Here is a 27,065-nt window from a genome sequence, read left to right as displayed (position 1 = left end):
AAAATACTCAAAACGAAATTGACCAACATTGGGTTATCATTAAAAATGTAAGCGTTCATCGATTATCAATATCCGCATCAATTGCATTGCATGTTGTTTTTAAACCTCGTTATTTGGACCACAACATATGGTCTGTACCTGCCAATGCGGATATTACAGGGTCTTTAACAGCAAACTGCACGCTGCAACATTACCAAGCTCCTACAATGAAGGGAATAAAAAGCTTGACCCCAAGACGCTGGTGTATGCCACAGGTCCATCCTCATCGGGTGTGATTAGTCACGCGTTGCGCAAGGTTCGCCCACGACCAAATCCTTCTGGATGCACCCGGTCTCATTAAACATCAGAAGCTAAGCAGGGGTCAAGCCAGGATAGTGCCTTGATAGGAGACCACCATGCTTAAAACAGGCGTTGTAGGTTGCTACGGTGCTACGTTGTCAGCAAAGGGCAGGGTACATGGGAGCAAAATCCATTGTTGAACTGTACTATGCGACAACATCCATGTACCCCATCTTCACCGAATTGCACTGACTGGTGCGATAAAATACGGTCAAATAACCCCCACGACCCACATCGCACCATGGCAAGGCCTCCATCCAACAGTGGATTAACAATGGGGCTGTAAGTGTTGCACGTGCATGCAAGGCACAATCGGTCATTTGTCAGAAACGTCCGCTGGACGGCTCATGGTCCAGGCGATATGGGGACGACGGAGGGGGGTGGTGGGGTGAAGCAAGAGGAGGAAGGTGTCCCTAGAGGTGTCGGCGGCGGCGGCGGAGTGAGGGATGGGAGCTGGGACTGGCTCGAGTCTAATCTGCACAGGGTGTACCGCCACCGGCGAGGGTGGACAATAGCAGCCTTTGTGCTCGCTCTTAGGCACTTGGAGACCATTGCGCTGAGGCCCCCACCCTCTACAACGCCCGGAATTTGACAGCCGCACGCTTTTATACGCGCGCCAAGTGGGCTTCCAGAATGATCTTTTCTGGCCACTAAACGCAGCTGCAGCTTGCACATTTCAGTTTGCTCTTGCGTCCGTGTATAAACCGGTGTGTGCGTGCGTGCGTGCGACATGCACATGAGATGAAATGCTTGCGCGGTAATTGGCATAATGGGCCAAAATGAAGCCATTACAATTGACATTCCGATCTCACCTGCACCACTGTCCTCCTTGATGTAGCCATGCGAAGGCGTTAGAATTAAATTGGGTTATTAGTCGTACGGAATAAGGCGTTTGTGGTGGTGCACGCCTGACATTCAGCCACCGATACGCCTCCGAGGGACAGTACAGCAAGTAGAATGATGTTTTTTGAGGGGTGTAATTCTTTAACGTGCGTGACTTTTCTCTGGGGGACTGGAGTTTCCTGCCAGGAGCCTCCGGATGCAGGGTCTTGACACCAATTCAAGCTTTTCTGGGTCAATAAAAGATTTAAAACATCGAGTGACAATTCACACTCTGTTGTCAATGTAATGTTAGTCGTGGGGGTTGCTTAATAAAAATAATATACTTCACCATGCTGGTCAATGCGTGTTACTGAGGGGGTAGGAGGGGGGGCCCAATGCTGGTTCAGATTTTCACTCGCTAATGATCTTATCCATGGCCTGGAATCGAACTCTGGTGGCTGCATTTATAGCACAGCACATGGTCTTCTCCACCACCAACGGTCTGTTGTTAACATTTCAACATCCGTGCCTATTCAGTGAGCATGTTTGTACAAACGTTTCTATCACGTTATTGAAGCGTTTAATAATGCATGTTCACACGTTTAATGACAAGGAGGTGCTTGCAAACTAAGCAGAGTCTGTACTCGGCAGTGGACACGAGGGCTGAACGATGAATCGATTTCGAATCTAAATCGCAATTTGAAGCAATGCGATTAGCAAATCGCAAAGACTGCGGATTTTTGCGATTTGAAAAGTCCGATTACTTTCTGATTGGAATTGTTTCATTTTTATTACTATAACTTTATTTATTTAACTTAACAATTGTTCTATGTTTGATTGTTCTATTTCAATTAAAACATTTTAATAAATACATGTTGGAAGCAATTCATATACAGTAAAACATTGGATTGCGAGCATAATTCGTTCTGAAAACGTGTTTGTGATCCAAAGCACTCGTGTATCAAAGCACTCGTATATCAGTTGTGATCACGTGACGCTCGGCAGACAAAGCGTATACACGTACTACTCGTATTGCAAGACCTCGCTCGTTTATCAAATTTATATTTATTTAAAAAAATTGCTCGTCTTGCAAAACACTTGCAGACCAAGTTACTCGCAATCCAAGGTTTTACTGTATTTTAAGTTCTCATCCTTGCATTCGAATATTTAGAGCAGCTCATATTTTGATGGTATCATGTGGTAATGCTCCATCACATGTTTTAAATCTATTAAACAGTGCATTTTTAACTGAAGCTTGACTTTAAAAAATGTAATCGCAAATCAAATCGCAATCTCTGTCAGAAAAAACGCAATTAGATATTTTCCCAAAATCGTTCAGCCCTAGTGGACACTGTCCTGTCGGGATTGATGAAGCATGCCGTCTCCTTCTCCGCCTGCCTCTGTGTTTCTTCCATCATCTGTCTTCCCGCCCGTCATGCCCCCTCTCTCTTCCCCCTACCTCCTTCACACGCGTGTGCCCCGAGTGTCGCCTAGCAGCAACAATGCCACTGTTAATCCTTAAGGGAACTGTGAACTTAGCTGGGTGTCGTACCTTGACACGGGCTTTTGGGGCACTGCGCTTATGGACGTGGCAACTCGCATTGGTTGGAGTGCGATCTCTGAACCAGTCCCGTTCCCCGCCCCCTTCAATGACCCACATCGACCTGCTCCAAGGGGAGTTCTTCGTCCAGCGGTGGATTGACGAAGCGTTTGTGAATTGTTATGGCTCATTAATTTAGAAGACACTGACGTGACAATCTAACGTACCCTGGCGGTTAAGTGATATTGAAATACGTTCTTCGCGTTACTCTTGTAGCTGACATATCAAGCAACGCTCATGATGTGGCACAGAGGAAGAGGCCTTCATCCATTCTAGATTTGAAGTTTTCGTGAATGCAGGGATCCATACTCTTTGGTTCTTTCGGTAAAGTCACGTAGGTATAAAATATAAAATAAATTAAATCACGATGTTTCGATTGCAACACAAGCAATCATCATCAGGTGTGAAAACTACAGCAAGAATATTTTTTTTCATCCACTCGTGCCGAGACACAGGGTTGTGTAAGTTACTATTCTTATAAACCTAGCACCGAAGTTTTCGCAGCCGCTTGTAATCCAAGCGTAGTTTTCCCGGCTTGGGCCACGTCTTCAGAATTTCTTCTCTCGAGCTTTCACCGTGCACTACTGCAGACATCAGGAATCGAATAAAACTCCTGACGACCCGCAGAATCCGCCCCTGGCTTACCATTATTCTATTTTTTGACATATATCCAAAGCATACCTCCACGAGGCTGTGACTTATCTCCAGCAGCTGCTTTAGGCTAACTATCGAACAAAGACGGTCGCTGTGTCGCGCGCTTTCAAATGCGCTTCTGCGGCCGTCTGGAATGCTCTTCCTTCTGATATACTGCAGCTACGCACTTGTAAATCTAGACGGAAAACGAATTCCTTGAGAACTGCTTTTTTGTGTTTAATTTGCTGACCCCCCTCCCCGTACCTCCGATAAGCACCGTTGGCTACGTACCGTGCAAAAAAAGTTCAACATACATGCGTCACTGTTCCTGCACATGCTCCACTCCACACTCGCACTTGCCTGGGCTTGTATCTCCGCATGTGGGCCTGCAGGGTGGCGTCTCCTAGCAATTGTCTGGGTGCCCCCCACCCCACCCACCCCACCTCCAGGCACTGCTGGGCATTTGTCGTCGCTCGCTGATCGACAGGGGCGGAGGAGAAGGGCGTGATGGGCATGGGAGCCTATTGGCTGTCGCATAGTTCAATCAAACAATGAGAATACGTTTTCCCCTTTTTTCTGGCAACAAAACAGGTGTTGAGATGTTAAAACGCCAAACTAAACCCTTTTACAAGGAATCATGTCTGCATTTACTACAATACTTGTGGTCAGAATGCAAAAAAAACATACTCTGATAATATATGCATTGTCTTTGAAACTGATTGGTCCACACCAGAGACAGCTTTATTTTGAGCCTCGTCTCAAACGGTGTTAGACCAAAAGGCGTCCTCTGGTCTAACACATCTTAACACCTGTTTTGTTGCAGAATAAACTCCTTTAAAAGTGTTTTTTTAAACAACGGTTTTATTAACAATTTTGTTTAACTCACGGTCGAGAAGTACGTCAATGGCGTCTGAGACACGCGGCGCCTGCGTTTTGTGTGACCGGATTCCATAGTTTAGGGACCGCGGCGTTTTTGACCTACACAAATATATATAAATAATAAGGCGTCCATACAAAATGTCAATTGCTTTAAAATAGCAAATTAATTGATTAATTTATGCCGATTTTGATACAGGCAAGCATTGTCACCGGATCTGAGTATGTGTGCAAAATGTGGAATTGATTGGACAACGGGAAGTGGACGAAATTGTGAGCACAAGATTTGACCACGACAAACAGAGGAATCAAGTTAAGTAAAACTGTTGGAAAAAGGGGAAAACCCATTCTCATATTTTGGTACTGGCAAAGGAGGTCCCATGATCAATCAAATAATTATATGCATTTCTCTGAAGGTAGGAAAAAATATTGCATAGGCTACGTGTAACGCTCTCCAACGAGCGTTTGTCTTTGGCGGTGCACAATTAGCGGTGTGGAAGCAGATGGGTAGCTGCCAAGGTAAAAAGCGATTGCGTATTAGCAATTGTAGTGTCGTTAGTTCTGCTCTGGTTTGTATATTCAGGTTTTGGACAACTCTTTCATCCATTTGGTCAGTTATCATGAGGATAAGTACTTCATAGCAACACGGCTTTATACGAAAGGTTCGTTAACATTGGATCATCTTTATGATAGTTGTCATGATTCCGGACGGGGACGGACATACAGCACTCTGTATTACTGCTTTGAACAATGAGTTGTAAATCATTGATGAAAATGTGATTGTTTCTTGACATCATTTAATCTTGGGGGGAGTATAAATATTTCAGCAGGATTTTAAAACTTTTTGGAACTGTACTGCAGACAGAATATCGATGTAGTGTAACCTCACTGTGTTGCGATTGATCATTATTATCCTTGCTTTATCCCCTCATTTACCCCAAATGCTACTCTGATTGGGGGAGGCAACACACTATGATAGCCTCGTTCGTAATACTGTACAATACCAATTCTAATAAAGGTTTGCAAAAATGTACTCAGGTTTAATTAATTTAACCAGTGCTACGGACATGACCAATGGCTCTTGTGTACTCTGAAGCCAAATACTGTGCACCAGCATGGACCAGAAGCAGTCGCACTCCACTTGTTGATGTCCAATTGAACACTGCAATCGGTGTATCGATGGCACCCTCAAGTCGATCCCAACACTCTGGCTGCCTGCGCTGTCAAACATCTCTTCGCCACCCATCCTCCGCAACGCTGCAACCCTCCGGGAAGTCCTCCGAATCGAGGAAAACAGTCTCCTTCCCATTTATCAGAATTTCAATAACCTCCTTCGGCATCACTTGAAGTCACGCAAAGCCCTTTTGGACCCATACGCTTAACCTTAACAAACGTGAAATAAACCCCGGTGAAGCCTGGAGAGCTGAATGGAGTTCAAAAGAACTCACAAACAAACACCACCTTGTGAAAGACCCAACACAGACTATCCCTGGGTTTGATCTTCCAGAAAGCTCATGGTCGACCCTAAATCGCATCCGCACAAACCATGGCAGAAACGGATATCTGATGCACAAATGTAAAATTAAAAACCCTCCGATGACTGTGGTCATCCAGAACAGACCATACGTCATATAACGATGCAATGCCCGTTTCCACAACTACAAAGGAGACATCACGGTGATAGACTTCGCTGCTCCTAACGCAGTTGTCTGCCTTGACCACCTGCATGTGAGATTGGAGTTGTTGCTTGGCATCTACATCAGCAGCCATACGAAAGAAGAAGTTTAACCAGGTGAGTCTATAATAATTGGTTTTTTACCCTTCTATCTGGCAACAAAACTGACACCTTTTTACAAGGAGTCATGTTTGCATAGACCACAATACCTGCAGTCATAATGCATCTGGTCCAACCCATGTGAGACTGGGCTCTGGGGAAGGCTGTCTCGGGTGTGGACCAGTCAACTTCAAGGACAGTGCACATTATCAGAGTTGTGTTTTTTGTTTGCATTATGACTGCAGGTATTGTGGTCTATGCAAACATGACTCCTTGTAAAAAGGTGTCAGTTTTGCTGCCAGATAGAAGGGTAAAAACCCAATTATCATATTTTACTGGCAAATGAGGTTCCAATGGTGCAGGTGGCTCACCAAAATCTAATTACATATGGGCCTTTTACTTAACTGTATACTATCTCAATGGGTGTCCAAATGCAATTTTAACCTTATTCTTTATTATAATCCTACCATTATATCAACTGAACTTCAGACGGGATGATGGCAGAGTGGATAGAGCACTGTGATATAAACCTGGATACCTGAGTTTGAAACCTGACCATGGCTAACATCAGTGATGAGTAATATCTGAACTGAGCCCCCCTCCCCCCCCCTTCACCAACCTGCATTGGAAGAGTGTGGTGAAGTATTGTCAAACAACTCCCATAACCGGCATGTCATAGGCCGGTTTTTGGCCTGTGGATTGACAAAGGGATGCCATGTTGTTGTGTTTTATCCACTGAACTTAACCCGACCAAAAACCTTAACCTTGATCTCAAAGCCTCCTCCCACACCAACTACAAACTGTAATCATTTCACGATGCCTGCTGTAGACTAAATCCAATGATAACCCTACTTCGAATCACAAGCTTACCAACAACCCTAATAATAACTAACCCCATTATCCCCCAATCAAACGCTTACACCTATCTCTATTATTAGCCCTTAATACAACCCCAATTTGTTTCTGATTGTCAGTCAGTCACTGAATGTCAGAGTCCAAATCCTCAGTCTTTAAACAGATTTCCATAAGTAAGTAGAAGAAATACGAGGATTAATTTAACATATTCATTTAAAATTGTCGCTTTGGATTTGAATAATGCCGTTGTTTATCTTACAGCCACAATTGTGTGCTGTGATATGTGCATCGCTTTTAGAATAATATCCTGGTCATCACGGCCTGTTACTGGATGGAATACATGAGGCGTAGCCGATTTAGACTCCAAATTCATTAAATGCATCCTAAATGTATTTCAACAAAGTAAACAAAATGTCAGAATGTGTTTCCGGTTCGCACACAGGATTTTGTTCATTGGAAGGATGTAAAACATAATCATTGCTATATCGATTTTACAAACAACTCTCATTCAAATTAACACCACTTGAGAATATTTTAATTTAACAAAAAAATGAGAATTGTAAACCTGATAACAAACTAACTTGCTTTGGATGGCCAGTTTCTTTCAAATTTCAGCACAACGACACACGCACAGCAGAAATGCCAGCAAGCATCAGAATATGTATTTATACTGGAGGAGGAATCCGATGAGTTACAAAGCTCTTTTTCACAAATGTCCAGTAGAAGGGAAGTAATAAAATAATAAAAATAAAACATAATAAAACAATTCTCACGACGTTTCGGCCACAACGCAAGTAGCCTCGACAGACCTGGTTTTCACTTGAGGACGACTACTTGCGTTGTGGCCGAAACGTTGTGAGAATTGTTTTATTATGTTTTATTTTTATTATTTTATTCCTTCCCTTCTACGTGACTTTACCGAAAGAACCAAGAAGATGAATCCCTGCAGTCACGAAAGCTTTCAATCGAAATGTCCAGTAGTTCAAAAACGTCCAGTACAGGAACCGTAATGCCATTATATCGACCGTAAAGACGGCGGCGATGTGTCAGTGTCACTGTGAAATGCTGCTGCTGCTGCTGCTCTGTGACACACTAAACACACACAACAGGCCGCAGCATGCGCTCTGGGACAACATTTCCACGCGGATTCATCGCCAGATACTTCCACCGGGCTAAGCCCATTTATGGAGAACTGTACCGTATTGTATTCTGAAAATGGTAGTAGGGTGGCTTCATGGGGTCAAAGTACGGGGCTGACAACCTGGCGTCGATCCGTGTTTTTCAGCAGCCCGGTGATTAAAATGGGTTCTCAGATTTGGTGAATTGATGGGCTTGACCTTGTCACTGATGACTGCATAAAAATGAATAATGTTCGATTTGTATTGCACTTAATTTGGATAATGCAGGCTTTTGAGAATTCAAGATTCCGGTTTGATTACAATGCAATGAACACGTAGTAGGCGGTGGAATGATACATGCATTGATTAATACAGTATCTATTTTAAGCTCATCATATTTAATGTCGATTCTTTAAGCTCTCAGCACATGTGCAAGAAGCAATGTTGTTGATGTGTGGAAAGCATGTTTACATCGCCACCACTTCCTATGAACTAAAAAAAAAATGATTTTACTCACATTTCTTCTGCTATTCGTTGCGCACGGTGGCAATTTTACTTTGCTCTGTCGGTGTTAGCCGCTGAGGGCGTGACGGGTTTTACGTTTTTCATTCCCGTTGCTGTATGCCCCTGTACGCTGTTCCCGTTCTGCCATAATGTGCACTGATGCCTACTTTATTGTCGACGATATTGACACGTAAAATATTGATTGATTGCAAGCACTAATGGAGCTACTATTTACTGCAACGATATATTACGAAAAAAAATCTTCGATCGAATCATGACTTGAATCGCAATCACAGGGGGAGGGAGGGGGGATGAATCATTCTACCCACAACGGGCACTCTCCGCGTGGCATGCAAAATTATCCAGTGTGTTTGAACTAGTGATATCGCCACGCGTCACGAGATGGCATGATGACGGTCCCACATGTTCACAGCTGGATTATGCTGCAATTGATGTTGAACGCGTGAAACGAGGAGAATATGCAATGTATATGCGTGGATTCTGTACAGCACTTTCCAACAAGCGTTCGTCCTCGGCAAATTTCAATTTGTGGTAATAACGGTCGCCTAGGAAGGATCGATAATGCAGTGATTCCGCACGTCGCAATAAGACAACGAATGGGGCTCGGACAGGGCTTGTGGAAACCTTTAATCAATTTGGCGGGTTTCTCTAAAGGGTAAGAAGTCCCGAACAGCAACAAAACATGACACTACAAATGTGTTCATACAATATACAGGGTGTTTCAAATTGATGGACCCAATTTCAAAGCAGTATATTTCACGATGGCAGCATGTTACATTTCCACAAAAAGTTACAAACGGTTTAATGGGTTATCAAGTTTTGCTAACCATTTAATAAATGCTCTATGTGCCCTCCACCTGCTGTACGGACAACATCGAGACGATAGTTGAATTCGTCCCAAACGCCTCTCAAAGTGTCGTCTTCTTCCATTGAAGTCACCGCTGCCGTGATTCTGTTTTTGAGGTCATCCAGATTAGTCGCTAATGGTGGCACAAAAACACGGTCTTAGACGTATCCCCACAAGAAAAAGTCGCAGGGTGTCGTGATGTCTGGGGATCTTGGGGGCCAAGAGAGTAGCGCCAAGTTTGGGGTCCCGTGCGACCCCAAGATGGACCCGATTTCAAATCAAATCGGGTCCATCTTTTTGAAACACCCTGTAGTCTTTACGCAGTAATCATGTCCCCTTCCCCATCGTCTCCCTGTCGTTACAGAGGGTAACAGAGCTAATGCATTAATGGTTTCAGCCTTGAAGCACATTAGTAAGCGCCGTGCTAAAACCTGATACAGGCAGACAACTTGTGGGCATGCCCTTTTACGAAAGGGATATTTGTTGTTGGCATGGGGACAGCGGATAGAAAAAAAATATCTCCTGGAAAACGCAGGGATGTAACGCACGGCTTTGCCACCAACTCAAATGTAACTTACAAGCCCATTTTTACCACGTATACACACACACAGAGAGAAGCATTATGTACGTACGGCGTGTGTGTCTTTGTTTTTGCACGCATGCGCCATATATGGGATAGCCAAAATTGTTGGAGAAACAGCGGTGACATTTATTTTCACAGACCATCCCCCGTATACTTCTGTTTTTCACCGCAATGATCTTCAACAACGTGTAGTGACGCAGCGATGAAAATCAAGTATTAAGTCACAATACACGCATCCGACTGCGTGTGAGAATCTATTATTTACCATTTATTAATATTATATGCAGATCACATGCTCACGCCACATGTGGCCTAATGGAGGGGGACAAACCCGTATCAAAACGAGACGCATCAAACGAATGAGACAAACCGAGTGAATTCTTGAACTGAACAGAAACCAGCAATCATGGCAATTCACTGAATCTCTAGGGGGGGGGGGGGCAGGCGGGAAGGAGAGTAATAACAGTTACATGCCAAAATTCTACTACCATGTGTATAATATGTACAACAAATTTCATGCAGTAAAGCTAGGTTACTCTGACTTTTATCAACTCCATTGCTCAGAACGTTGCCGGCTGCGGTGACACGTCTGTACTGCTGTGCTTTTGGACCTGAGGTTGGTGGATCATGCAGAAGTCCTCGTGTGCCTGAGTCTCTCGAAACTGTTGTGCTAAGATTGTGGCCAGGGGGTGGAGGTACACAGAGGCGTAGCTAGGATATTTTGCGCCCGGGGACGAACTATAAAATTGGCGCCCCCCCCCCCCCCCCGTTCAATCACATACCAAAATGTAATTACATGACATGTAGGCTGTGTGTGGCGGGATATATAAACTTTTAGGTTGAGGTGTAGATTCGTGCAGTAGTTTCAGGCTGCCGCGCCCGCCGCAATAAGTTCTAATGTAACGTTGTAAGCCTCATTTTGGCGCCCCTTTACCTTGGCGCCCGGGGACAGGTGTACCCCCTGCCCCCCCCTAGCTACGCCTCTGGAGGTACAGCAAGTGGGTTGATGACCTGTCCGTGTGGAATCTGAACATCGTGTACCCGTCTGCGTGAGTGTCTTCCGGGTTGCACCCTTTTGCAGACTAAAATACTCGATAAGTAACTGGCCAAATGTTCCAAACAAGATCCCGATTATTGTCTTCACAGACCCAGTTGATGTTATTCTGGGTAAATAAATAATTATGCTCCAGTGCAGTATATTTAGATTCGCGTTATTTAATATATTTTTTGACATGATTGTGCATATTTTATTCACACTAATCTACTACTGTGTAGAAAAAACTATAATTGAAATCGTTCACAGCCCTCTGTCAATCCCCTGCTGGATAACACAGTGTGGCGGTAATGAGATTTATATGACCATACTTCACCACGCTGGTCAGTGCGGCTTGGTGAAGGGAGGCCCAGGGCCGCATAACATATCACTCACCGCTAATGCTAGCTGTGGCTGAGAATAGATCTCAGGTGGCTGGGATCATAGTTCAGTGTGCTAACCACTGCGCCACCACTCCACCATCTTGCATAAACTGTACTACTGTACAGTACTAAATATTCCATTGTGCAGTCATAACACTTCCCACTGCAAACACAAACCGTAAAATAACGTTTAAGCCGTTTGCACAAATGACAACAAAGACAAAGAACAGACAAATGACCACATGTGTACGGAAAGTTGATACTGTATACAATAATGGAACCGGGTTTACTCAACAGTGATTAATTATGTTGCGTGTTCTTGCTTCAAGAATCAAGTTACTATATAAGCAACACTGTCTCCCACTGCGATCGCCATTTTCTTCTCAGTGCAATGAAGTATTGAAAATCCATTCACAAAATTCACAAATTTTACAAGGCATTGAATATCGGGTTTTTTAGAGGTAATCAAAAGAGAAAAAGTTATCGTTTACACAAGTTGCAAAGAAATATCGAATATTGGTAATGTGTTCTTGGAACAAAAAACGATTTAACAACCATTGCCATTGCATGTAAAGCAATAAAACATGGTTAATATTTCTTTATATTTCACAAGAGGAAAAACATTAAATGTGAATAAATGTGTGGCCTTGTTGGTCCATGCAGGATACATGCAGATTAAGCTCACTGCGGTGCTCTGTATTTGAACGTATTAAAAAAAAGATGAATCTGAGAATGCGTTTGGCTTTGCAATTCCAAATATCCTACATTCTAATAACAATAATAATATTCCTTTATTTACCCAGGAAAGCCTCACTGAGTATTTAGGCTCTAAATTTGTGGGCTCCTTGCATATAATGTTTGCCCAATTCTCTGTTCAGGGTTTTGCATGTGGAAAAAAAAGGAGTATACCCTGAGAATTCAAACACATTTTGATTAAATGAGTTGGAAAATAATTGTGTATTATTAAGATAGAAAGCCACTTCTTCTCAGCACATGATCCCTATGTGATCCACCAACACCACTGACGTAAAAGTAAACAGATTGGTCTTTCTTTCCTTGGTTTTTCCAATTGTGCTATTAATGGCATATCATGAGACAAATCATCTACTTGTAAATTGCACAGCCCTGTATGTGAGACCATGGTAAAATTTTACATGATCTATGAAAAATTTCTTCACAGTAAAGGTCCCACCTTCTCCCATACTCTGCTATGAGATTGTGTGATACATAATTGTCAATCCAATATTTGTAATTCTGAGAGCTGAAATGTACCCAATTTAAATGGAGAATAATATTTATTTTCACGTAACTTTTTGTGCGCAGACGATGATGACTGAGCAGAGACCATCAACTAGCTCCACTAGAAACCCCAGTTTAATCCGGAGTGGCTGCCTGATATCAAACCAACACCTCCAATTAGCACGGTTGGCTACGTATGGTGCAAAATAAGTTGAACATACATACATACAAACACACGATCTTATTGTTTACATACAAACCCAGGACCTCAGAAGTGCCAGCTCAATACCACAATATCTGACCCAACCGGCCACCCGAATGACATTTAAAAAATAAATAATAGAATGCAGTAATTGGAATCAACACAATAAGGCTTACACATGCAGCATATACAATAGAATATAATTATCACGAGGAGTCAACACCCCGCGTTGCACTGTAGCCCAGCTGAAGCAGCCTTAGAACAATTCTGCTGCATCTAGCAGAGGGCAATACAGCTAATCCGATATTGTACTGTTCTTCTATGCACCCACATTTGTACTCTCCACCTTCACCAACTTGTACTGACCTGTGTGGTACAGTATGGTCAACTAACCCCCACGCTTCCCACACGATGTTGAGAAGGGCTTCATGCAGCAGCGGATTAAAGAGGGCTGTACATTTACAAGTGAAGTATTGGAATTGACGGCAGGAACTTCTTGACGGGAACACACTTTTATTAAATCTTTACGTGTCACAATACAACGTGTGGTCTCCCTTCTTCCGACTACACACTCCACTAATCTCGTGTAAACTCTAGGCCTCTGGCTACACACGATACACTTCACTCGTGTAGACCCTATGCCTCTGGCTACACAATACACTCGACTCGTGTAGACCCTATGTCCCTGGCTACACACAATGCATTCGGCTCGTGTAGACCTTATGCCTATGGCTACACACACTACACTCGCCTCTGGCTACACAGAGTCCCGGTCCCGTTAGGACAGCGGGACTAGGTACCGCAGGGCCCTAGGTCTTCATCCCCGTCTTCATTCTTCGCTGGTTACACACTGCCCTTACGCCTGTGTGCATCCCCTTTTATAGCCCCTGCTCACGAGAGACGGAGCTGATGCGGACGTCGACGTGAGCATCGTTCCTTAGTGAACCAATCACGACGCACTCTCTCTACGATCCGTTTTCCCCAGCGCGTGTTAACACTCCTCCTCCAATCACACCGCGCTGCCACCTGATCACTCCCTCTCAGTGCGTCACTGGCCCCCAGCCAATCAGTACCCCGTAACCCACGACCCCGCGCTGACCCCTGATCCTCCACCGTCAGCGCGCGTCACCACCTACACAGCCAATCATTACGCGCTGGCATACGATCCCTAATCCCAGCGCGTATCACCACTACATCACCCCCTCCCACATAGCTTGCAGCCGGCCCGGCTGTTAACCAACAACACAACCTAACGTCAACGCAGTAATAAAGAAACTCCACCTCCCAGTGTGCCCCGTAACGCAACAACAACAACACAACACAACACTTAAATACGAAGCAATATACAGCCCGACGAACAATACAGTAAAAGCGAACACCGTAAAACGAACACGCCAAGTGTCCCTCTGACTAAACGCAGTGCCGAGGCGCTCCGGCTGCCTCGACTCCTCACGTGGTAGGTCACACGAAGTAGCGCGACCTAGCGCGAGTCCGTCTGGCCGGTCCGTCGTATGGGACGGGACGTTGGCAACCGTCCGGTGGCTCCGGCCGCTCAAGATCCGGCCGCCGGTGGTCGGCAGCTGTCAGTTCCGAGACACCTGGGAGCGGATCAGGCAGAGACATGTGAGGAGCAGGCAAAGACAATTCCCCCTCAGGGTCGCCGGTCACGTCACATGCTCGGCCCTCACGACACAAGGGGAGGCCATACGGAGGCGAGAACGGTTTCAGTCGGGAGGGGTGGACGTACCAACGGCGTTTTCCCCATTTTATCTGAACGCACTGGGGGCGTGCAACCCGCACGACCTCCACGGGTCCCCGCCACGGCTTCAACAATTTAGGCGACGTAGCCAAAGGTGCCTGAGGACAATGCAGCCAGGCCCTGTCACCTGGTTCCCAATTGTGCACGGACACCTTCCGTGCCCGCAACCGCTTGTTTGCAATTTGGCGAGCCCGCGAATTAAGCCGTGCGGCCTCCCTTGCCTCTGTCAGCTTATGAATATTAAATTTAATATGCTCTGCCAATTTCGAATTAGTTCGTGGTGCGGGCAGACCCAGCTGCGTTTCCATGGGCGGGTCGGCTTCCCGACCGTACATTAGATAAAACGGGGAAAATCCCGTTGCTGCATGGGGGGCCATTCTATACGCGGCGAGGACCCCAGGGACCTGCAGGTCCCAATCAACATGTGCCTCACACACCTGCTGGCACAGCATAAAAGTCAATGTCCTGTTAAGCCTCTCCACCATCCCGTCCGTCTGCGGGTGGTACGGGGAGGTACGCACCTTCTTGGTACCCAACAGGTCGCACACCTCTTGCAGTAATTTACTCGAAAAATTTTTCCCTTGGTCAGTCAGCAAGCGTTCGGGAGCCCCCTTGTCCAGGACGTAGCCCTGGACAAAGGCGTCCGTCACAGCCGCCGCCGACTGGTTGGCGAGTGGCCACGCCATAGGCCACCGGGTAAAATATTCGACCCCCACCAACAGGTACTTATTACCCCTAGGCGTGACCGGAAAAGGCCCCAGAATATCGAGTGCAACGAGCTCGTTAGTGCGCGAGACCTGAATAGATTGCAGCGGTGGATTAGCTGCCACGGGCGGTGGTTTCCGTCTGGCGCACTCAACACAACCCTTCAGAATATTCACCACGTCACCCCCCATTCCCGGCCAATAATAGTCACGCTGAAGCAGGGCAAGCGTTTTGTTAACTCCCAAATGCAAGAGGCGTTCGTGTGCGGCCAAGACAACCTTCCCCCTCACAGCAGAAGGCACCACAATCGCATGCCGCCGGGACAAACTGTCCCATCTCATCAACAGGCCTTGCTTAAGCTCGTAGGAGCCAGTTCGGTCGTGGTTACCTTCGGAACCCCCCGTCTTGCGGCGCAATGCCAGCAGGGAGCTGTCCGCCATTTGGAGACGGCCCCACTCAATCAACGACAGTGAGAGCAGCGAGTCCTGACCCCCTGGGTTAGCGGGACCATCCCCAATTGGTGTGCTCGCGGTCGCAACCAACGCCTCCCTACCTTCCGTAACCGGCGGTTTACAGCGCGCCGATCCCGATAAGCACGCACATTTGTGACAAGGCAACAACCGCGACAGGGCATCGGCATTTGTGTGTCGCAACCCTTTACGGTACGTAGTCGTGAACTGATAGTCCTGGAGGACTTCCAACCACCGCGACAATTGGCCCGAGGGCTGGGCGACCCGCAATGAATACTGAAGCGCCGCGTGGTCCGTCCGGACCGTGAAATGACGACCATAGAGATATGGCCTGAATTGTTGTACAAAAAAAACAATGGCAAGCAGTTCGCGACGGGTAACGCAGTAGCGCTGCTCTGCCGGCGACAACACCCTGCTACCATAGGCGACCACTCGTTCGACCCCTCCAACGACTTGGGACAGCACTCCCCCAATGCCCGTGTTGCTAGCATCCGTGTCTAGCAAGAAGGGACTCGCAAAGTCCGGATAGCGCAAGGGTGGGGCCCTAACCAAGGCGTCCCGGAGGGAGCAGAATGCAGCCTCCTCCTCCGGTCCCCATTGGAACTTCACTCCTTTCGCCGTTAGAGCGTGCAAGGGTTTTGCAATGGTGGCGAAGTGCTCAACGAATCGGCGATAATACGAAGCAAAACCGATGAAACTGCGCACGTCTGACACTGACGTGGGCGTCGGCCACGAACTGACACAGTCCGTCTTCGCAGGATCGGTAGAAATCCCCGAAGAGTCGACAATGTGACCCAAGTACCTCACGGATTTACGAAAAAGGTGGCATTTGGCCGGTTTAAACTTTAATTTAGCCGATCGCATTCGCAAGAACACCCCTCGCAATCGCTGGAGGTGTTCTTCAAACGTTTTACCGAAAACAATGACATCGTCAAGGTAAATGAGGCACGTATCCCACTGCAAGCCCGACAAACCCAATTCCATAAGACGCTGAAACGTCGCAGGAGAGGAGTGAAGTCCCATGGGTAACCGGTTAAACTGAAACAGGCCCCCTGGAGTCCGAAATGCAGTCTTAGGCTTAGACTCTTCGTCGAGTGGCAACTGCCAGAATCCGGATAATAAATCAAGAGTCGAAAAGTATCGCGCACCAGACAATGCGTCGAGAGACTCGTCCATCCTGGGGAGCGGATACGCGTCGGCCACAGAGATCTTATTCAGGCGACGGAAATCGACGCAAAATCGCAGGGACCCGTCCTGCTTTTTAACGAGCACAATAGGTGCTCCCCAAGGACTGGAGGAAGGCGAAATAATGTCGGCTTCTAGCATATCGTTAACTGCCGACTGAACATGTTCCTTCTCAGCAGGACTCAGTCGGAAGGGATTTTGCCTGACCGGTGCCGCATCGCCCGTTTCAATGTGGTGGCGTAGCAGGTCCGTGCACCCAATGTCATACTTATGTTTACTGAAGACATCCGAAAATTCAATCAGCAACCCGCGCAGCGCACCCAACTGTACCGCTGACAAATCGTCAGAGTCCGCGCACAGCGAATCAACCCAATCGAGGTCCTCCTTCAATGTTACGTTTTTCGTGGGACTCGGATCAGCCTGCGCAACCAGCCTCTCCTCCGCAGGGACCCGCGCCGCGTGAGCTAGCACGGTGCCCTGCTGAATGACGGCCGGCCGCGCCCCAGCGTTTAAAACCATCACAAACGGATCCCTGTCAGCCCCAACCAAAGTGTGAGCCACCGACAAATCGAGACCTCCAACAGCCCTATTAGAAGGACCCAAAAGCATGCCCTGTTCCGAGGCCTCCTTCACCCATGGCTTCCGCAACCGGAGGGGAATTAACATTTGTGAACCCGGGGGCACGTGCACGGTCTGTGTCGCTAACGCCTGTATGGTAGCGCACGCCGTCCGAATTACATTAGGGCTCGTCAAAAATGAAATACGGCGACCCGATGGTAGTTCAATGCAACGCTGATCAATGAGAATTTTGATGGGCATTTTTGCCAAAAAATCAGTGCCCAATAGACAAGGGACCGCCAGGGAGGACGAAACGAAAACGGGTCCCGACAATTTGATATCACCAATGCAAATGGACGCCCTAATCTGACCGATAATGCCCAACGATCCCCCGTTAGCGGCGTAAAATGGCACATCCACCGGAAGAAGCGGACGACATTGTACAGGGAGAATATTATAAATGAGATCCGATATAATAGTCGCCGATGCCCCCGTGTCCACTAACACCCTGACCTCGACCCCATCAATAGATCCGGTAACGACGGATGAACCCGCTGAGGCAGCCACTATTCTGTGCCCCAACTCCGACCATTTAATGTCTCCCCGGTCCCGGCCGAACCCCCCTCTCCGAACCGAATCCCCGAACTCTACTCGGCTCTCCCCCGCCGCAACGCGACGACCCATATGTGTCGAGTATGCGGGCCAAGCATGTGAGGTGCCGCGACTTGCCGGGGTTTGCAGGGATGACTTGGGCCCTTGTTCGTCGTCCAGCCGAGGTCCCATGGCGCGCTGACGTGGGGCGCGGCAACCGGAGGCCACGTGGCCCCGGAGGCCGCAGTTATAGCACGTGATGACAGTCGTCGGAGATCTCGGTTGCTCCAGCTTGCGGGCCGCTCGCAGAGGCGAACGACCCCCCGACCTCCAGTCCCCCGGTCGTCCCGCGATGAACGCCTCCTCTCGTGGGCTGACGACTTGGGGCACGGTGACAACCGGGCCCGGAGTTGAGGCCACGGCAGCGTTGCAGACGACCCCCTGTTTACGTTGAAGGACCTCGTGCGCTTGTATGCTTGTGGCGACCCGTAAGGAAGAAATATCGGTCTCGTCGGCCGTATTGATGGGGGCCCCCAGGTCCTGCGCCAACTTGAGCAGCTGCTCCAAAACCATCGCATCTTGGCCCTCCTCGTCCATACGAGGGAACGCGGCGTCGGCGAGAGCAAGCAACGTCGTGCGGTAGGCGAGCACGGTCTCCAGCGCATCCTTGAGCGTGGAGCGGTCCGACCTGCGTGCGGACGTGATAATAAATCAAGAGCGCGTTGTCGTCCAGCATGGCAGGCAGTGCCCGCAGTGCCGTAGCGTCGGACCAGGCGGACATCTCCTGATGCGCCAAAAATCTGCGCTGAAATTGGCTCCAATCCCCGCCTTCCGCCTTGAAGGCTGACAACGTGGGAAGGCGCTGCTGAAAGATGAAATTCGTCCTCCTCCTCGTGCTTCCTCTCTGCCGCCCCGTCGGTGTGTAAGATGGCGGCCCCAGTGGCGGGTGTGTGATGGCGGTCCGCCGCGCGCGTTGGTGACGTCAGCGGGCGCGCATGGAGAACCGCTGCCACGTGGTGATGGCCGTTCCCGCCAAAAGTCGGTGCAGATGAAATGGCGGGAATCGCCAAATCGTTTTGGCGGGAATCTGCAGGGCGACCCTGTAGAACGTCGGCCGCCGTCCCCGCTCCTCCCGACGAGCTGATCTCCGCCAGGATGGACGCGGCGGCGAGCAGCAGCTCCGCCAGACGGGAGTGCGCCTCGCGGAGCACGGCGTCAGTCCCCCGTCGCTCGTCCGGCGCCGTCGGCGGATCCTGCCCCGTGGGCAACTCCTCTTCCTCATCCCCCGATGCCAGCTGGCCCGCGTCGTCGAGGTTGTCCCCGTGGTCAATCCCGTGGGTCCGACGGCTCCTCCTTGTATCCATGCTTGGAAGACCGTTTCACTTCTGACGCCAGTTGAAGTATTGGAATTGACGGCAGGAACTTCTTGACGGGAACACACTTTTATTAAATCTTTACGTGTCACAATACAACGTGTGGTCTCCCTTCTTCCGACTACACACTCCACTAATCTCGTGTAAACTCTAGGCCTCTGGCTACACACGATACACTTCACTCGTGTAGACCCTATGCCTCTGGCTACACAATACACTCGACTCGTGTAGACCCTATGTCCCTGGCTACACACAATGCATTCGGCTCGTGTAGACCTTATGCCTATGGCTACACACACTACACTCGCCTCTGGCTACACAGAGTCCCGGTCCCGTTAGGACAGCGGGACTAGGTACCGCAGGGCCCTAGGTCTTCATCCCCGTCTTCATTCTTCGCTGGTTACACACTGCCCTTACGCCTGTGTGCATCCCCTTTTATAGCCCCTGCTCACGAGAGACGGAGCTGATGCGGACGTCGACGTGAGCATCGTTCCTTAGTGAACCAATCACGACGCACTCTCTCTACGATCCGTTTTCCCCAGCGCGTGTTAACACTCCTCCTCCAATCACACCGCGCTGCCACCTGATCACTCCCTCTCAGCGCGTCACCGGCCCCCAGCCAATCAGTACCCCGTAACCCACGACCCCGCGCTGACCCCTGATCCTCCACCGTCAGCGCGCGTCACCACCTACACAGCCAATCATTACGCGCTGGCATACGATCCCTAATCCCAGCGCGTATCACCACTACACAAGGAAGATTCAATGCTTGGATAATTAATTGATTGTTGATTTTGATCAATGCCTCCTGCCTTATAAGAGTATTTATATAGTTTGCATTATTGATAAGTGTGAATATTTCCACAGTATAATGGTGTATTAATATTCATCTAAATTAAGGGTTTGTGGCATTTTACATATTTGTGTTTTGCAATTTTTTAACTGTTTCTCTGTTGTCAGCTTTTTGTATATTTACTTTTTTCATCTGTCCCCCTTAACAATGAGACTTGTAACCTCTATGGCCTCTCAATGAGTTATAAAACGTTTTGTTGTTGTAATGAAACTTAACATGGCACTGGAGTGTAATGGTCATATCCACCGTGGTAATAATAATGTGAAAATATTTACAATACTTCAGTATCATTGGAATAACGGTTGTATTATAGCCTTTGATGAAAGCCTCTGTTAATATAATCCTGTACATTAACCACATGTTGTTTTGCTTTTCAATTGACTCATGTTAATATGTTTTAATGTTAATTGCATTGAGATACTGTAATGTATTTATTTTACAAACGGAAAACTGTACAATGCACAGGCTGAAGATGAATTAAGTGAAATATCATCATTCACTGCCTATCCACTGCTGAATGAAGGCATCCCCAAAGCCGCCAACCATCTATCACGATCACTTTGATAAGAGAATCCACCTCGCATCTGCACACCGGCCGATTTCATCACTCCATCTCCTCTTCATTTCCTTTAGTGATGTCCGACATGTGCTATTTAACGTCACTCAGGGAAACCAAACATCCCCTTGAACGTTGCTGGTCAAGACTGTAGCGAGACCCCTTCCCCCACGGTCCTGTGACGCTGTAATCCATCTCACTCCTGTGATCTCTGTTATCGCTTACAAATTAACCAGTTACGACACATCCGTCTCATTAAACAGGCGGACACTAAGCCAAAAACTTTTTCCACGCTTTTAACTTTTTTTTTACAGAGGAGTTTTACTTTTTTCTTTTGTTTTACAGACATCGAGCAGTAACGCTTTCAAATCAGAATGCACAGCCTCACTTTCTCAAAGTCAGCAATCAAAGTCATGACTTTGTTTTTTCTTTCATTCCATTTGAGCCTCGCGGCTCCCTTGGGCACAGCCCCAGTTATATTTCAGGATGAAAGCTCAAGTGTGAGGCCCTTAGTTAGGCCTGAGTTGAAAAAGAAAAAAATGACCTCCACGACATGGGAACTGGAAACTCGGGGAATCCCCAGGAGAAAAAAGGAGTGGGAAACATTTGCAGCAGCCGCGTGATGCAAAGCGACCACACAACCATGTCCTTAGAAACCCGGGCATCCGTGCACATGAACAACTCTCAATTTTATGGATAATAATCAACTTTCCTCTGTCTTCTTCCAGGAAAACTAAATTCCAAAAATGTGCTGCTTAACGCACATGAAGCCTTGAAAGAGATTACGTAAAATTAGGTTATTATTGGTTAATTTTAGTCTATAGTACCTGTCCTTCTGTCAGATTGGCACCCACCAAAGGAATGTGGAATTTCCAAATCTGGCTCAGGACCCCATATGGAAGTGAGCACCACCAAATGCTCATTTGAACAGAGATGCATTCACTTTTTAGTATTTTTATTTTAAGGAAGGGCGTATTCTACACAGCTCGCCCTGATCGTTTTTTCCCGTGGCATTGCACGAGTGCTTTGTTATGCACTCTGAGCAAAAGGGCTTACAGTGTAATATATTTGCATCTTGTGACCTCAATTACTTCATTGCAAATGCAAGCCTCAGTCATATACTGTGCAGTATATTATTAAATGAATGCTCCTGTGTAAAGCGACTGATATGGGCACATTTGTTATTCTTAATCTCACTGGTGGGTATCTGTATTGTAATAAACAACAAAACGTTACCGTCACTGACGGAAACATATAAAAACAAGATGGCTTATCTGTCTCATGGGGCCATGACCAACACGTGCCTCTCTTCACCGCTGCCTAAATACAATTACCTTTTTTATGACATATTGTCTCCTATAGTGGAAAGATATTCGTTTATAAATATGTACATGCTGTAGAACATGAGCTCTTTTAACCTTGGAAAACCTCCACTAAAATCAAATCCTCTTCATGGGGGTCCTGTGGATGGGGGATGCTGCTGTGCTGTCATGGGTAGCACACACGACTTGCAATCCTGAGGTCACCAGTGAAGTCCTCCCAGCTCTGCACTTGAAAACGATGGGGCAAGTTCATTCAATCCTCCCGCCTCTCTCCACCCAGCAGCATAAAGGGGTAAGCCACAGTCAATCGGCAGGTCACGTGTTTCATTTTATTGAATTGTATTTATTTATTTATTTTCACCTACGTGACTTTACCGAAAGAACCAAAGAGTATAGGTCACGTGTCGTTGACCAAAGTCTGGGTTTACGTCCGCCTCTTTCAAGATGTCCGGCCAGTGTGTAAGAGGAGAACAAACACACTTCAGAGGGGAGGGAATCTCTTAGAGCTTCATCTTGTGGAGGCCCTTACGCTAGCAGTGACAAGAAATTGCAGGACTGAACCTTTACCTGTTTGGCCAATCTGTCACTGAATATGTTTGCATGTGGGAACAAAGTGGAGATCTTGGGGAAGAGAAAAAAACATGCCTCATGCAAGAGGGGAAATAATAAAACCTCCATACTGATAGGGGAGACACCTGCCGAGCCTTGCAGGTGTCACGTGCAACCGAGGTCAGCCATCACTCAACAGGAAGACGGTTGTTCTCTGCTGTTGTTCCACATTGTCTGGAATTCGTTCCTGACCCTTCCCCTGTTCGAGTTCTGGCTCAAGACTTTCCCATAATCTTTGCCCTATAACTGGATCTATGAACTGCTTTCATTCCACACTTCTACCAGAATGTTGTCTCAACTCCCTATCTGGCCTGAACAATTATATTTTCTCTTTCTGTACTCTGGAGTAGTCCTCAAAAACAAGTCCCGCAATGGTTTGAATGCTCCAGCTTTATCCACATGGTCTTCCCCGTGTTTTTACAGCCTATTGAGATGCGGATGCATTTAGACCGCTTCATACTATCATTCCAATTAGAGTACCTCGTGAGAAGGTGAATTACTACATCACAGAATCACAAGAGGCCGTGGAGGCTCGGAGCGGTCTTCAACAAGCATCGGATTACCCGGAGCTGAAGATGATGATGAATCAAAATTGTATTACATTTGGTTCTCTATATATGGTCAACCATCTCCGCCCCCAAAGCTGTGGATTCAAGGCACGTGCTTGGAGTTGGCAACTCTAAGATACAAAGCGCCGGGACATATTTGGGAAAAGAGTGCAACTACATTTGTCAAAATGAATGTGTTTCTACACAACTCACAAAAACGTCAAGGTGTCGTATGACGTACAAGGACAGCTACCTCAAATGAGGAAATCCAGAACGGGTGGCAAATCCTACGTGTGCCACTGTGCCCGGTATATCGACGGTATGCCTGAGTGACGTGATTTCACCATGTGAGAACGAGTCACGTGTGTTTTTGCAATGGAAGACTTGGACCAAAAACACGTGACAGCAGTGTCGGTGAATCCAGAATCTTTGCTTGAGAGCAGCAGGTAAATATTGTATCATGAATCTTGATGATTCGAAGCAGACACCTTGGTTGACAAAATCATCATGTTGTTCAATTTTTTTTTTATTATTGCTACTATATATACAGGACTGTTTTGCAGCTAATCCTGAATTACAATGAAGAATCCTCCTGAAAGAGCCTTCAGCCCTCGGTGAGGCTTTCCTGGATGAAGGGCATTTACAGTGGAGGTATTTTTAAAACCCATAAGTGACGTGGCATTGGGAAGCCTACATCCAGCGGCGTAGTGACAGGCCATTATATTAGCAATTTCTAAAATAGCTGTGGCGATTGATGTCTGAACAGGCCCTGTGCCCCCACTCTGCCTCCCCCCAACACACTCTTAACTACCATTGACCAGCGTGAAGTATGGTTTAAAAAAAAAGACAATGACTCATAATCGACATGGCATGGTTAGAGGCCTTCATCTAGCAGTGCATTGACAAAGGATTATAACTTAAAACTGCCACTCTTATTACATCGACTTTCTTTATTATCTTTATAGCTTCCCGCTTCAATTTGCTCTTGCCTCACCACGGCAATGTAGGTTGAAGTTTACTTGCTGTGCTGCGCTGCACATGTTTCTCACTCGGATTACATCTCGAAGACCAAAGTTCAAGTTTATTTTGAACGCGCAATAACACACAGCAAGGAACAACCGGGCACTTTGAAAAGGGAGTACAGTTTGTTCATGAACACATTTTCACGAATGAAGCCCTCCACGCAACCGGCCGGGGTCAATGACAGTAACAAATCATTCTTCCGCGAAACAAATTACAGCGTCTGTTCGTTACAATCCCGTCGCAACTTAATTTATTCTTTGCAATGCGCGTGTCGTGTGCGGCGGTGCGGCGTGGATGCAGACTGAGGAGAGAGCAGCGCTCATCACTTGAATGGGGGAGACAGCAGGTTGTGCATTCCAAAGCAGGCATCGCCAACAACTACGACTCGGCATCGCAGTGTCTCCACGACAATGAGAAATCCGATGAGCTACTAAGCTCTTGTTCACAAACGCAATGCCCACTTCAGAATCACAATATTTATTTTGTTCCGGAGGAATCCGATGAGCAATAAAGCTCTTGTTCACAGACGCAATGTCCACTTCAGAATCACAATATTTATTTTGTACCGGAGGAATCCGATAAGCAACAAAGCTCTTGTGCATAGACGCAATGCAAAAGTAAAATGTCACTCGTTGATCATCAGCAAGCCTCGAAAAGTGCGCGGTGGTGCAACGGTGATCAGAGCACCGCGCTCCGAACCCAATGCAAGGGGCATCCGAGTTGAATTCTCGGCCATGGCGATTTGTGACATCGGTGGCGATTCATTTGACTGATCCTGCGCCCCCCCCCCCCCCCACACAGCCCCTCTGCCAACAAGACGTGACCAGCCCACACCGAGTAGGGTGGTGAAGTATGGTCAAACAACCCCCACAACCGACGACATCCAACCAACAGTGGATCGCCAAACAGGGGCCTGCACATCATTTTTAATTGCACGACTGTGTTGCATATGCAGTGTTTCTAGAACGGTGAAATGTGTAAATTTTTTTTGGGAGGGGGTGGTTACAAAAACACCAACAACATTCATCAAAGCATTTCTCTAAACACTCGCTTTACGTACAATACAATCACTAAACATCGCGTACAATAACGTATGCAGTGACACATTAAGTACACACAACATCATCATCACCATCACCATGCTGCCCGGTTCCCCACCTGTTATCGGTGCCCAGGTCGACACAAACCACACATCACCACCACCAGTGAGTGCACCTGAAAATACAGCCGGGGCAGCATTTAATCTTATCTCGTGATGCGGAGGCCTCGCCTCCCGACCACGACGACGTACTTGTTAAACGAACGCAGCCCGCAGGGAAAGAAAGTGAAACGTCTTCCTTCTGTTGCTGCTGCCGCCGTTGCTGAGCGAGGTGGAAGAAGCGAGTTGGAAGAGGAGAATCCCGCGGTCCTTCCTCCCTCCCTCCCTCTCCCTTGCTCGTCTTCTGCGCGGGCACAGAAGCGCCGCCTCCTCCCTCCTCTCTCAACGCGGTGCTATGTGGCGACAAAACGTCTGGCGGGGCTGCACCATTCTCCCTCGTCCACTCCCTTTCTCCCTCCTCCGCTTTGACGCAACTCTGCGAACGCAAAGCACTCGAAGACGACGCGCTCGGCCCGCTGGATGATGATGATGAGCGCACGTGGCGGGCGAGCGCGCGCGCGTTCGTGGGTTCTCGTTGCGTGAAACCCCAAAAAGATGAAGAGGTCGAAAAAGAATAAGCCCCCACGATGTTCTGGCGTTACTGTTGGCAGCAATGATTGTGTGTTGTGTGTGTGTGTGTATTATGCAATGGTTTTTGCTCTTACCCTAAATGGGCAGGGGTGTCTGAGCGTTTCGCAGTAATGGTATAATCCAGTGGATGGCCTTATCACATAACAGCAGACCTCTCTCCCTTTTGCTCCAAGCGTAGTCTCAATTTTGGTCAATAAATGCAGCCAGTAATACATATTTCCACGGATGATTTTGAAGCGTGTTATCAGATGTACCTTTTTCTTTACTGAACCTCAACCTCCATCCCATATTTACCATATTCTACAGTGTATAAACCCCACTAACCCTCCCCGTCCCGCTGTATTCTAAAGCAAAAGTTAGGGGTGCGACAAATTATCCGGTAGGTGTGCATGAGAAGTCAGATTTTTTTTGATTGATTGACAGCGGACAAAAAATGTGGGCACGCGTCTCAACTTCCCGGAGCGTCTTGCAATCCTGATCATATAGCAACGGCAGCAGTTTGCGTACAGAACGCGAAACGTGTCCCCAGGAATGAAATGTGTGCCGGTGTTATTATGACAGGAGTGAAAGGTATTCGTGTTTCTCCTTCGGTAAAGTCACGGAGATAGAAAAAAAAATGAAAATAATAGGGTTACCTGGAATTAAGTCGTCACCAAAAATTGCAGTCCCTGATCGAAGAAGAGCTTTCGCCCAGAGTTGGCATGCATGTGCAAGATGCCTGTCCCCCCCCCCCCCCCCCCCACTGGTTGAGTGCAGACTCCAACCTCGTTCGCACTGCAGCACAGACCCCCCCCCTCCCCCCGCTGGGCAGGCTTAGGCAGGCAGGCACACGCCCGTCACGCAAACTATAAACTACGATGGAAACAAAAAAGAAGAATAGCATTGACCCTTTCTTGCAATAAAACAGGCGTGTTAAGATGTTCAGACACCAAGTAGAAACCTTTTGCAAGGAATC

The 27,065-nt window shown here is 47.3% G+C and overlaps 1 protein-coding gene across 1 annotated transcript in view; it reads right to left on the bottom strand.

The window, feature by feature from the left end:
• The window catches only part of LOC133347660 (cAMP-dependent protein kinase inhibitor alpha-like), a 57,694-nt gene extending 31,298 nt beyond the window's left edge, over positions 1–26,396 (bottom strand). The window contains exon 1 of the mRNA XM_061560130.1: positions 25,673–26,396. The gene's annotated coding sequence lies outside the window, so the exon portion shown is untranslated. The remainder of the gene's footprint in view (positions 1–25,672) is intronic.
• Positions 26,397–27,065: the final 669 nt, after the last annotated feature.

The sequence above is a fragment of the Lethenteron reissneri genome, chromosome 26 (assembly GCF_015708825.2).
Source record: "Lethenteron reissneri isolate LAM-NWPU_2019-01 chromosome 26, ASM1570882v1, whole genome shotgun sequence".
NCBI lineage: Eukaryota > Metazoa > Chordata > Hyperoartia > Petromyzontiformes > Petromyzontidae > Lethenteron > Lethenteron reissneri.
The sequence above is the reverse complement of the archived record's forward strand: the minus strand, read 5'-3'. Positions and strand labels throughout refer to the sequence as shown.